Below are 10,138 nucleotides of genomic sequence, written 5' to 3'. Positions count from 1 at the left end.
TTTTTTTTTGAAGTGTTTCCTCCCTTCTCCTCCCACCCCTGGATACCAACAAAGAAAGTTTCCCTCCATATATAAACCTTTCCTTGACCATCCACAACAATGAAAAAATACTATTATTTGTCTTTTCTGTGATTAACTTATTTCACTCAGCATACTGTCCTCCAAGTTCACCCACATTATGCAGTGTTCTGAAGACTCTACATTATTCTTTAGTACTGTATAGCATTCTCTTATGCATGTGTACCATAGTTTGGTCATCCACTCTTCTGTTATAAATCTTAGAGGTAAGTCCCTTGCCAGATATGTAATTATTGGCAACTATGAATTTGTTGCTGTCATTTTTGTTATGTGCTTTTTCATAGTGTTGATTTCTTTGTTCCATATAATTTTCTATGCTGAGCTCATTTTGTTGATGAATCATGTTATCACTTCCTTCATTGCTATTGTTTTAATATTTGCTGAATATTTATGCTGGTCCTCTTTTTTGATGTGAAGGTTTATCATTTTTCTTTGAGATTACCCTGTGATTTATAGTTTTCTTCCCAAGTTTAGAACAGTCCATTCTATCCTGTAGTTGTCTTGACTTTCCTGCCATCTAGAAGTTCTGTAACGACACATTTTCCCTCTTTTTGATTTGTAGTTGTCCTTGTTTGTCAGTTGATGTCTCTGGTTCCCTGTTTACAATCTTGTAGGCTTATTTACTTTGGATGCTTCCATAGCTGGGTTGGTTTCTGGGTTATATCATCATGTGTGTTAATGGTCAGTTGTTGTTGGCTGTTGTTGCTTCTCTGTCCAAAGGGCACCCTTTAGCATCTCTTGTAAGGTTGGTCTGGTTTGAACAAATTCCCTTACTTTCTGCTTATCTGGAAATGTCCTGTTTTTACCATCATATTTGAGGGACAGTTTTGCTCGGTACATAATTTTTGGTTGGAAATGTTTCTCCTTCAGTGTTTTATATATACTATCCCATTGTCTTCTCGCCTGCATGGTTTCTCTTGAGAAATCCATGCTTAGTCTTATTGTTTTCCCCTACAATTATTGGTTGCCCCTTGTAGGTAACTTTTCCTTTTTTCCATGCTGCTCTCATGATTCTTTGTCTTTGGTTTTGGTAAGTTTGATGATGATATGTCTAGGTGATTTTCTTTTGGGGTCTATCCTGTTTGGGGTTCATTGGACTTCTTGAATGTATATATTCTCATCTTTCATCATACCTGGAAAATCCTCTTCTAACAAATCTTCGGCAGTTTTTTTCTGTGGTTTTATTTGTCTCTTCCTGTTCTGGAATTCCGATTACACATAGGTTATTCCTTTTGATGGTATCCCACATGAACCTTAGGCTTTCTTCATTTTATTTTGATCTTTTTTCTGATTGTTTCCTTTCCAAAGAAGTGATCAGGTATTTGCCTTCAATCTCACTAATTCTGCCTTCCGTTGATTCAGATCTGCTCCTTTGCCCATTCAATGTCTTACCTATTTCTGAAAATTTAGTATTAATCTTCTGGATTTCTGTGTTTAGATTTTGTATTATTTTTAATTTTTAATTTATTTTGTCATTTTGTTCTTGTATTGTCTTCCGAAATTGTTCTAGCGTTTTCTCTGTGTTTTCCTTGATCTGTCTCTCAATTCATTGAAGATACTTAAATATAATTGTTTTGAATTCCTTATCAAGGAGTTTCAATGCTACATGTTTCTCAGGATGTGTTTTGGGTCTGTATCCTGGTTCCTTGTTTCTCCTGCTTTTATCTTGCTTCTTTGTGTGGACTGTGATGCTCTGCTGTATCCCAGGCATTGTGATGTTTTTGTGTTTATATTTAATTGGTGATTGTATGTTGGAGTGACTTGTGCACAATTTTCGTTTTGTTTTGTTTGTATATTATCTGTGCATGCAGGGTACTGTGCTGTGCTCCTCTATTTGCTAGTGGGCAGCACTTACACACTCACCACCTGTCTGCTTTCCTCTTATCAGCCTCTCATATGTCCCTGATGACCTTGGCAAACAGAGCCTACTCTTAGGTCCCTGGAATCTGAATGAGGATGCTATCAATTTAAAATCCAATATGGTTGCCACTTGTAAACATTCAAAATGGTTGTGCCCTCAGTCACTTTAAGTGTCCAAAATGCCTGTCGCATTTAAACAGTCAAAATGGCTGCGCCCTACAGACAGCTGAAAGTCAATAGCTCAGGTTGTCTCCCATCTTGCTGTTTCCCTTCCTAGTCCTAGGCCACCAGGGCAGTCATCCTTGCAGCCCTTGGTGACCAGGGCTGATCTTTTTTAGGTCAAATCTCAGGTCCCAACACCGCTTGGAACTATTCAGGGTGTTGGTCCCGTTGGAGTAGCCGGCAGTCCGCAGCTCTGACCATCTGTGTACTCACTGTTTTCGTTCAGGTTTTCCACTAGTTGGTGCCTAATCCACTTCTGTATAGTTCCTTTCAAGGCTCAGGGCTCCAGGATTATCTTCTGTATCTCTGTCAATTGGTTTTTCTTTTCTTTGTTGAAGAGGGTCTCTGTCAGTTCTCTGCCTATTGCTCCATCTTACCAGAAGTCTCAGCATTGTCCTTTCTGTTAAATGGTTCCCAGAGTGTAGGAAGAGATGACCGGCATGCTGTCTTTATGTCTGTTCAGGGTTATAGCCATAGGGATGGTATGCTTTCACTTGACACACCTGGGTTGTTTGAAGTAAGTCCAGTTAGGTGTGTGTGACATGCTGACCACCCCTGTGGACATCTTTTAACCCTTCCTGGGAAGGCAGTGGTAGATTCCCTTGCTTCCTCCTCATTGCCCCAGCAGGAATATATGCTCCTGCAGAGGAGAGCAGTGCTGGCCAGGTGGAGCTGAAGATGGGCTGAGGCAGACCAGTAGGGGCCTCCTAGAGCCCTCTGCTAGCCTTGAGGCTGGGCTTGTGTCCATGTGGTGGGGTGTGCAGGTTCATTGCCCCTGTGGGGTAAGCAGAGGATGGGTTGTAACCTGTGATTGTGCCTGGTAGACATGGGGTCTCCCCAGCCTGTCCAAACAACCCTGGTGGACACAGGGTCTCTTGGCCCTGCTGAGCAATGCTTGTGGACATGAGGCTGCACTGACCTGGCTGAGCACCTCTGGCATAGAGATGTGATTTTTTTATTTCATTTCTTCCCTTCCTGCCTTCCTCCCACAGAGGTTTATCAGAAGCCCAAGGTGACCCTGGCCCAAAGGAGTGACATATTTGGGAAGTCTGCCATGAATACCTGGAGGAAGAGTGTCCAGGCTGGAGACTGTCATGTACAAAGACCTGAGGGTAGAATGAAATTGGCAGGTTTCAGCAACCAAAAGAAACAAGGAGGCTGGGGAAGGGGGGAGCATGGGTCAGGATGGCATGGGCCAGATGCTGGAGGCCTAGATAAAGATGAAGGATGATGTTTTGGCTGTCATTGTAGTTCATGTTAGGCTCAACACTCAGTACACAGCCAGTGCTCTGTCAATATGGAGTAGTAAGTAAGTGATATGAGGCTCAAACACCCCTGGAGTCCTGGTGTGAAGGTGAGCAGTGACCTCCGAGTCCGAGGAACAGTTGCCATTGGAAAAACCATGCTGTACTGTTAAAATGCATTTCTGGTCTGATGCTTTCACCCTCTTTTGCTGTTTTCCTGCTGGGCTCCCTGGCCTTGTGTTAGCAAGCTGTTTTTCCCCTTTTAACTGGGGCCTTTATGTTGAGTCTGTCTGTAACAGCTGTGGTTTGGCAGTAGTGCTGTTCCAGTAGGGACTCGCTGTCATTTCTGGGTGTATTCTGGCTCTTTCTGCAGGTGCAGTGCAGGGGTGAGAAGTATTTGCCTTTACGTCTAAAGATGCTGCAGTGCCGTTGCAGCTGAATAGGCCCCAGCTCTATTCATAAGTTCAGCTATTAAATCACTGTGCCTTAATAGGTGTAGGTGACACCCCACCTCATCTGACAAGGAGATGTGGAGGTAGAGGAGAGAGATAATGAGGAATAGGATTATAAATTGTGTTTAAGCACTCTTGTCCCTTTTGGCTCTATTTAGAAAAGAGTTTTTCATTACTAACTTTATTCCCCCCAGTTCATCATTATAAAATGGTTCTATATTTAGAGAGAAATTTTAGAAGATCGTGTAGGTTAAAGTGGTCCCTGAACAGTGTCCTTGTTAGGAGGCACCCTGCTAGGCTCAGAATTAGACATCATCAGATGTTCTTGTGTCACATTCTTTTTTTTTTTTTTTTTTAAGTTACCTTTAACTGGCTATTCTAATGCTTTAGTCCTTCCATGCTACTGACATCTGGTGTAGAGGCTGGGAGGTGGAGAACAATGGACAGATACGGAGGATGTGGGTGTGTGAAATATGAGGCCCTTCAGGCAGTCCTAGATGCTGATAAGGTAGATACAAGTATATGATTTCAGTCAAGTTTCCTAAAGTGATCCACATTACTTGTTAAAGGGGCAAACCTTAAGCAATCTGCAAAGGATTTTAAGCCAGCCTTAATGATTGATATGTAGTTAATTTTTATGTTTTATTCCTGATCCATAACAAGTTGAGGAGGAACCCAGGCATCACCAGAAATGTGCTGAGTGGTGTTTTCTCTCCATCTTTACGAGATGAGGAGAATTAAATCACAGGATTTTAACCTGGGATTTAGAGGAGGAATTGAGAAAATTGAGTCCTCAATTATTTGGAGTGTTTGGAGGCAGGGAATAATATGTAGTGAGGGGTGGTGGTGGTGGTAGTGGTGGGGGAGATTGCATCTGGAGTCATTTGAATAAGAATTTGGTGAAAATGGATGATGGCAGTTAGTAATATAGAACATGACTTAGGCTTTGAGTTGAGAAGTAGTTATTTTATCAGCCCATTAGTGGCTGAGATAGGGCAGGGGTGATGGAAGAATGCATAAATAAAGGAAAAAGAGGGAGAACAGATAAGGAACAAGCCTTGTGGGACACTTTTCCACAGCATGACTGACTTGCCCTTTGGAGATTGGAATTTTCTGTATATCACATTCTCATTGGGTATTCCTGTTGGCAGAAGAGGAGAACTAGCTATAATGTGAGCATATTTCTCTGTGTGTTAAGGGAATTTATTTTCTTTTTCACTCCTTGTTCCTTCTTTTTTACTTTATCCCTGTACTTACGTAACTTTTGCAGAAATGAGGACTTAGTTATAGCCTGAATCTCCTGATTGGATCTCTTCAGCAGTTAATGACTAGTTAATACAGGGTGTGCAGGGTACAGCACTTTCTATTTAGCTATATATCTGCCATGCTATTTGCAATTTTTGGGAATATTGAGAGTGTTCTGTAGAGAGGTGGTATGGGCAATTATGAGCTTTGAGTCACTCATTACCTGCTTCAAGTCTTAGCTCTACCACTTGTTACTGTGTCTTTGAACAAGTAACTTTCTAAGTCTCTGTTTCCTCTGATATAAAAATGGTGCCAGTAGTAGGGTTTACTTAATGAAACTGTTATAAGGATTAAATGTTGCATGTCAAGCACTTACACCTGTATCTGGGCACATAGGTAGAAAGTACTTAGTAAAGGTGTATTGTGCGTGTGTATGCACATGCATGCATGTGTGTAGTCTTCTTAACTCATGTGGAAAGCCACTTTCTATCCACAGCTGTCCACACATGCCCTCATGCACACATGTGCACATACAGGCCTGCACGTGTGTATGCACATATACACAAATATATCTTTCCTTCTCAATAGCTAAAAAGATCTATGTAGGTCATTTCTCTAGAAATGTAAATTATTTTGTGGAAGTCATTTACTTTTACAGTCATTTTCTTTTTCCCAGCCCAAGGACTAACTTACCTGTAAAAACATGAGAGAGAGGAAAATGAAGATCCTAGCTTTTAAGCTGGTTTCTTTGACCTTCTGTCATGTGGCAGGCATGGAGGAAGTGTCAGGCACAGCCCTGCCAAAACCGGTGCCCACTGTTGTGGGAGAGATGAGGCATGTCCAATTAGTGCATTTTTTTTAGGCATGCTTGCTTTTAGTATTTTAAGAGCTTCCTTTTCTGATGACCAGCTCTAAGTACTTAATTTCACAAATGAGATATATGCAGGGTGTAGGAATTTGCCTGTTGATTGCACTCAAATTACTGCATTAAAATTAAATTTCAAGAACTATAGTAGCCTCAGACTCCTTCCTACTATCGTCATCTCTCTCCTTTTTCTTTCCCCCCTCTCTCTTAAGTAGTTTTCTTTCCAGCTTACTTATTTCTTCCATTTTCTTTCTCCCCACTGCAGGCCCAAACTATACTCCAGTGGTTCTCTATTCAGGTTTCACATTAGAAACACCTGGTGAGGTTTTAAAACTACACATGCCTAGGACTCCTCCCAATTTAGTACATCATATTCTGGGGCAAGGGCCCACACATCTGTTTTAGAAAATTTTCTCATGATTCTCATGCACAGCTAGGTTTGGGAACAATTGGTTAGGAAGGCATTAGTGAGTTTCCACCTTTTTGTAGTAACTGTTAAAAATCATTTTGTTGTTGTTAGTTACCATCAAGTCAGCTAGGACTCATAGCGATCCCATGTACAGCAGATGAAATACATCCAGTCCTGTGTCATTCTCACAGTTCTTGATATGCTTGATCCATTATTGTGCCACTGTGAATTTTGAGTGCCTTCCAGCCTAGAGGCTTATCTTCCAGCACTACATCATACAGTATTCTGTTGTGACCCATGGAGTTTCCATTGGCTGATTTTTGGAAGTAGATCACCAAGTCTTTCTTCATAGTCTGTTTCGGTCTTAGTCTAGAAACTCTATTGAAAACTTTCCACCATGGATAAAGTACTGGAGGCTTAGCTTCCACTATAACACCGGTACACAAGCCACCGCAGTATGACAAACTGACAGATGGGTGATGGCTAAAAATCCTCTCATATAAGTTTTGTGTATTTTCTTGACTGTGAGCTTGAGTTTGGTCTTCTCTTTTGGGAGATTTGGGTGCTTGTTTTTATATTTAGAGTTGAATATTGATAAGCATATAGGGAGGGAAGTGCCCATTAGATTACTGAATGATGCTTTTAACAATGAATAGTTATTCTGGATGCTTCAAGAAGTTAGCCATTTATTATAAAGACAATGAACAACAAATACAAAAATGGTAACTTAGAACTTATAATTTTTCTTACAGGCTCTGGACTAAATTAAGTGGTGAACTGGGTTATTCAGTAGTTGAACACTCATTAATTTTATTTTTCTGTATTATTTCTATTTGGATTTTTTTTTTTTTTTTTTGGAGGGAAGGGGTTAAATTCATATGTGAATACTGATGATCATGATATAGTGGGTATAATTCTCAAGTAAAAACCATTCAAGACACCCTGTTCTGGATGATGTGCAGCCAACTGATTGGAAGTGTTGGGAATTTTTTCATGATTAGAGGTCATTGACAGTATTGTTAAACTGCTTATGAGCTACTTATCTTCTGGGGGAGGTGATGAGAAAATATGTCTTTTCCAGTCTAACCTGGGCTTTCTCGGTGGTACTTAGAGCTCCATATAGCAGGGCCTGCTGTTCCCTGGTCACAAGCTTCTGCACAAGCCAATTAGGATTGAAGGGAGGAGACCCTCCAGCAATATTTCTCTCCTCCTTTTCCTGTAGATGTTAACTCTTAGAAAGAGTGAGATTGTGGTAGAAAGAGTGAGATTGTGGATGTTGAGGGGCAGAGTAAGGAGCAGAGTTGTGAAAGAACTTCTGAGCTTTCAGAAGTTACTGTACTTGGTCTACTCTATTGCTAGTCAGACTTTAGGAATGTGGTGAGTAAGTTTAACCCGGAGGATGTTGAAGTTTTGTGTCTGTTTTCTTTACTTCTGTACAGTTGTATGCATGGGGAAACTTCTGTAGAAGTAGTTGAAGCTTACATTGTTATTTTTTTCAAAGGCCTGATATATTGTCCAGTGTGTAAATCATGTGTAGTCAATCATGTACTTAACCATGTGGCTATTTCAGGTTGAGCTTTGAGAGATACAATCACCTGGGGTCTAGGGCCTCCTCCTTAGTTTTATAGGTTTGGAAACTCAATTTTATTAGTTCACCTAGGAGTTAGCAAGGATTGGGATTTATGTTAATCAAAATGGTAAGATATTGGTAAGTAATATGGGCAGCCCATTAACTGAGGATGAGAACCTTACCTTTTGAAGAAGTCCTCACTCCTGGGGGGACACATACTCTGGAAGCCACAACATCACTGGGTGGGTAGCTAAGATTTCTACAGGCTTATTTCCTTCAACCCATGGAAGGTTGATGAATTGATCTTCACCCTTCTGGGGGATACTTCTGTATGTAGGAGCAATACCTTCCATAGGTTAGTGATGGAGACTCATTTTTCAAAACCTAATGTGCAGTTTATTAAACTATTGTCGTGGCTCTACACCCTTCTATACCTTATGATGCTGGAGCTAGACCCTGCATACCACATTTCTGCTTGGCCAGCTGTTCCCTTTTATATCCTGACAATAAGGGGCAGTGGAGGGAAACAGCAAGCTTGAGGCAGAGAGGGGACTTGGTCCTTTGCCTTTGCTTTCTTTTCCTGTGAGTGATTGAGTGATACACCATTAACATACTTCTTTTCCTCAGCTGCAGCACTTCTTTCTGGTAGCAGTAGTTGAATCCAGTGTACCGTTCTCCTAACACTGACTTGAACAGCCTCACTGTTGTCCACCACAATCCCTCACACCATCACCAGCTGAGCAACACCTCCTTCCTCAGAGGTCTGGCCTCAGGGGCCCCTCCTCCCGGTTTCTATGCTTTTTTAATCATGTCACCATCTTCCCTTGGTTTCCGTGATCCTCAGGTCATGGCTGGTTCCTCCAGTTACCTACCTGCAGGACAACTTTACTTGGTTGACACTTTATACATTGTTAACAGTTATTTATATGAAAACACCCTTTTTCAAAAAACTTGCATGGTTTCTGAATTCTAATTGGGTCTTGACTGTGATATACCCAACTTTCTTCCCAAGATTCTTTTTTTTTTTTCAGTTGTGATTTGGGTGAAGATTTACAGAGCAAATTCACTTTCCATACAGCGGTTCAAATATACTTTGTGTCATGTCATTGACCATAGTTTACTACAATGTAACAGCTCCCCTCCCACTTCCTCCCCAAAGTTACCTCTTCCCAGTGTCCATCCCTCCTGCCCCCTGAGCTGTCTCCCTGTGCATAAGCAGCCCTTCTTTCTCCCATGATTGTTCTCTGCAAGGAGAGTATCTACTTGAGGTAAATGTTGAACTCATATGCCTGTCTTTTGTTTGGCTGGAAACCACAGGTGTGGGTTTAATTCCAGCTCTGAAGGGCAGCTAGGGGCCATAGTCTCAGTGGTTCCACCAGGCTCTATCGGACCAGCAAACCTGGTCCCCCCCCCCTTTATTTTTCTCCAAATGATTTTGCGTTTTGTTCCACATTGTTCTCCCTCTCTATCAATGATCTCCTACATAGATCCCCTTCCAAGTGAATGACAGTGGTAGCTGGGCACCATCTAGTTCTTCTGGTCTCATAGTCGTATATGCTTCAGACCAGATGGAGTACCAGTCGCTGGGACTAATTGTTTCCATGAATTTTGTTTTTCTTCATTCTTCTTTGCTCTGGACTAGGAGAGACCCATCGTTGCACCTAGATGGCAGCTTACTAGCTTTTAAGATCCAAGTTTCTACTCACCAAAGTAGGAGGTGGAACAATGTTTTGTATAGTATGTTATGCTAATTGAGCTTCATGTCCCCTGCGACTGTGGTCCCAAGCCCGCAGGTTCAACTATTCGGTCCCTCTGGGTAGCTGGCTGTGACCAGTCCGTGACCACCACCTTGCCCCTTGTCAGCTCTACTATACATCTGGGAATTCTGATCATTCACATAAACCTATAGGACCATTGTCTGCCAACCCTACATATGTTCTTGGATACACTCCCCATTTCATAGACATACCTAATCGTTCCGCCTGTCTAGCCATCTGTCCACCCATAAACCCATGTTAGTCTTCACTGACATCGCAGTACTGTATGTGCAAAAGGGTTCATATTTGTTGTTTGTACCTACCATGTACCTCTCTATGCCTTCCTCATCCTCAGTGCTGCCATTTTGGTCAGTCACATTTGGTACATTGCCTTCTATTCACCCAAATCAATACTTATCTCTATCTATCTAACAGC

At 41.6% G+C, this 10,138-nt stretch overlaps 1 protein-coding gene across 1 annotated transcript in view; it reads left to right on the top strand.

The window, feature by feature from the left end:
* GALNT2 (polypeptide N-acetylgalactosaminyltransferase 2) overlaps positions 1–10,138 on the top strand; it is a 446,140-nt gene that overhangs the window by 25,315 nt on the left and 410,687 nt on the right. The gene's annotated exons all lie outside the window — the stretch shown is intronic.

Source organism: Orycteropus afer, unplaced genomic scaffold (genome assembly GCF_000298275.1).
Source record: "Orycteropus afer afer isolate SDZICR_OR568_19922 unplaced genomic scaffold, OryAfe1.0 scaffold00050, whole genome shotgun sequence".
NCBI lineage: Eukaryota > Metazoa > Chordata > Mammalia > Tubulidentata > Orycteropodidae > Orycteropus > Orycteropus afer.
Note: the sequence above shows the minus strand (reverse complement) of the source record. Positions and strands in the feature narration are given on the sequence as shown.